Source organism: Manis javanica, chromosome X, assembly GCF_040802235.1.
Source record: "Manis javanica isolate MJ-LG chromosome X, MJ_LKY, whole genome shotgun sequence".
NCBI lineage: Eukaryota > Metazoa > Chordata > Mammalia > Pholidota > Manidae > Manis > Manis javanica.
Window position 1 is genome coordinate 43,847,447 of NC_133174.1, and position 3,968 is coordinate 43,851,414.

General features: G+C 36.6%; 1 non-coding gene across 1 annotated transcript; it reads right to left on the bottom strand.

The window, feature by feature from the left end:
* Nucleotides 1-1,106: 1,106 nt before the first annotated feature.
* On the bottom strand, nucleotides 1,107-1,270 carry LOC118969458 (U1 spliceosomal RNA). Its single transcript, XR_005057382.1, has one exon. It is a non-coding gene; the product is annotated as a U1 spliceosomal RNA (small nuclear RNA).
* Nucleotides 1,271-3,968: the final 2,698 nt, after the last annotated feature.

A 3,968-nucleotide genomic window follows, 5' to 3' on the forward strand; every position in this document is an offset into this window, starting at 1 on the left:
AGACAGCCTTCACAAGGACACTTGTGAATGCTCAAGGTATATTTTAAGATGACTACTTTCTCCTCCTTAAAGTCCAAACAGAATAATTTTCTAGGTTGTTGGGAGATATCCCCCTCTGGACAACAGGAAAATATATACTCCCAATAATAGATCATAAAATAAAATTTTTAATATATTTCTAAATGTGCAAAATATGCAGAAAAATGTGAAAATAGTTCATTTACTAAAATTTGGATAAAAACGTGAAAATAAAATGTTCTTAAATAGGAAATAATGCTTTAATAATAATAACATTGAGAAAAAAATTCCATCAAATAAGGAAGTAATAACTTGAAATGATATTTATCAATCAGTTTTCAACTGGAATATAAGGTTTTCCCTACATGGGAAGTTACCCAAAAGCCTCTAGAAGTTCTGGCAAGAATGACCCAAGTAGAGGTCTATGTGATGATGAGTAGAACACTAGCCACTTGTAGCATTGGTGAAACACAGGGATCACAAGCCTTCATCCAGTACCATTTTTATAAAAGAAGCCCCTGGTACCTTGCGGGCTCCAACTAAATACGTGTTTATTATAAGGGAACCCAGGGGTCTGATCTATGCTTCTTTCCTTATACCAAATCATTACAAACCTATATTGATTGTCCTGGAGATTTCACAGGGGAGGTGGGTTTTGGGGTTTACTAACAGATGTTTTAAAATGGGCTTATCTCCATTAGACATATACATACTCCCAAATCTCCCTTTTCCTTTACAAGCTTCCTAGCTTTCCTTTCTTTCTCTACTCTCCAAGTGACAGTCTCCAAAACCCACGCACTGACTTCTGTTTTTTCCTTTAAGGACTTTCCTTAGATATTTTAATCCCTTACAGTTTTCAGGCAGAAAAGTGTCCATTTCTAGCTTCCTCTTCCAGGATTATACAGCCAATCAGTTTTTAACACTAGATTCAAGGTGACAGACTATTAGGTCTAGAAATCTGACTTTGTAATTAGAAAATGAAAGAACTAATTCCTGACCCTACTTGGTAGTAGAAATTATTATGGGTAGGAAAAAACTCACCTATGAATATAATACAAATGAGTTTTTTGTTTTTTGTTTTTTTTTTTCAGGGGAAAGCGCGAACGCAGTCCCCCACTACCACAAATAATGCAGTCGAGTTTCCCACATTTGGGGAAATCGCAGGGGTCAGCACATCCGCAGTGCAATGGATAAGCCTCGCCCTGGGAAAACCACCTTCGTGATCATGGTATCTCCCCTGCCAGGTAAGTATACAAATGAGTTTTTAAGGGAGATATTATTTGGAATCATTTTATATGTAGTATCCTATCAACTAGACCTTGACAAATGTACACTTAAGCAATCAATAGCTATAAACAAACAAGAATAATACAACATAAGACCACTGCAAAGGATTAATGCACCATGAACCCTTGTGAGGTTGCAGCAGTGACAAGCATTCGGACACATGAAACTGATCTCCCCAAAAATTCAGCCTGTTTCAATTCAATACTTACTTGGTCATTAACCAGTCACCCACATACACACACACTATGTGCATTCATTCTTGATACTGAGTTATAGTTAGTAATACTAACTGTTGTAGCATTATCAAAGTTAGCAGAGCAAAAGAAAAGTTAATTCCTAATAGTTGGTGATTAACATTCAAGTACTAAGTTGATACCATTTCAAAAATGTGAAAGAGCCAGAAAAAAAGCAAGAGGTCAGCCTCTCATTTTCTAATCTATTTACAAAATTAAATTATCAGACAGAACAAATACCAAATATTGGAAGGAGAATAATTTTATATTTTTGAGTATAGAAGAATTAAACAATATTGACAAGTGAAATCAATATAGGAAAAGAACTTTGGCTACATTAAAATTATTAACCTATGTTTTACTAAAGTTAATGAAAATATTATAGCTAATACCTATTGAGAATTTCTGCTATATGGGGTACCGTTCTGAGCTTTACAGGGATTGTACCTTTGAATTCTCTAAGAAAGACTAGGCTGTAGGTATTGTTATTATTATCATTTTTCATTTGCATGAAGTTAGCTACAGAGAGGATACATATCTTGCCTTAGGACAAACATCTAATAAAAGGTTGCATAGGGATATGATCTCTAATAACCTGAGGTCAGAGGATATTTTTCCTAACCACTAAATGTCAGTGACCTCATAAGGCCAGGTGTAATTTAGACCAAAGCCCAGGAGATTTGGTTATATTTGCATATAACCAAATGACCCTGGGTACTGTACATACATAATGAACTAACACATAAATTAGGCAAAATAAAATATTCTAAGTTCATAATAGGCAAAGGATAAGAAAAGGTACTCAGAGAATAGAAAAACTGAATGACCAAAAAACATGATAAAATGTTCAACCTCCCTAGTTACAAATCATAGAATTGCTAAATAAAACATCCTGAGGTTCCATATTTTACCCTACATGACAAAAAAATTAAACCTGATAATCCATGCTATAGTAAGCATACTTTCAGTTGATGGGAATGAACAGTCTAACAGACACATTGGGGATTGTCAGTGTTAAGCAAAGTAAAATATCTGAATGAAATTAAAAAATGCAAATACCCATTGGTTCTGGAATTCCACATCTGGATATATGTCCTCTTCTGTGCTTTCTAGTCCCCCATTATTTTTCTTCATAATTACTTCTGAAATAAACTACTACTATTATTATTTCACACACACACAAACACACATACACACCTTTGTTTTAGACTCTGCTTTTAGTGGTAACCTAGGTTAAGATAAGCCTTCAGGAGAAATATGGATAAATAAACTATTCTATGTATATTTTTAAATGAAAAATTATACAGAAATTAAATGTAATAGACCATATCTACAAGTATTTCATAGTTAAATATGAAAACTATGATATTAATAGAAAAAGCACGATTTTTAATGATAGCCTATCATTTCAAGAAGAGTGGGAAGGGAAGAGAAAGCTCAGAAACCACTCTAGAGCTAATAGGGTTTTATTAATAGCAAAGATTCAGAAAGATATAGTATTTAGAAAAAAGCAATTAAAAAATTATACTTAAGCCTGCTGTTATTTTTGTCAAGTAAAATTTTAGAAAAGGAATTTGTAGTTGTAAATCATTGCATACTTGAAATGTCAAAGGGAGGAGGTGCAAAAATTGATTAACCACAGATGCTTACAAGAAGAGATAGAAGTTGATAAGGACAACATAGATGGTGGAGTCTTATATTAATTCTTCATATTTTTACATTTGATATTTTTGTTCTGTGTATATTGCACATGTTTAAAGTCAATAATAATCTTTAAAATAATATTTATAGGGGCGGGGCTAGGATGGTGGCATGACTAGAGCAGCGTAAATCTCCTCCCAAAACAACATATATACATGAAAATATAACGAACACAACTCTTCCTAAAATAGAGACCAGAGGACACAGGACAACATCCAGACCACATCCACACCTGCGAGAACCCAGCACCTCACAAAGGGGGTAAGATACAGGCCCCGGCCCGGCGGGACCCGAGCACCCCTCCCCCTGGGCCCTGGCTGGTGGAGAGGAGTCAGCAGGGAGGGAAAGAGAGCCCAGGACTGCTGAACACCTAGCCCCAGGATTCCAGACCAGAGCACAGACACAGTGCATGCGTGGGGTCCTGGATACTAGGGAAACAGGGTGGCAGGACTGGTGAGTGGGTGCCTGAGGCTGACACCGGAGAACAAAGAAATGGGAGCGGTTTTTTTTTCGCGAGTGATTTTGGAAGCCTTAAAGGGACAGGGACCCCAATACTAGGGAAACAGGGCAGCAAGACCGGTGAGCTGGTGCCTGAGACCGGCACCTGAGGACAAAGAAAATCGTGTGTTTATCCCTTTTTTTTTTGGCGAGTGCTTTTTGGAAGCCTTAAAGAGACAGGGACCCCAATACTAGGGAAACAGGGCAGCAAGACCGGTGAGTGGGTGCCTG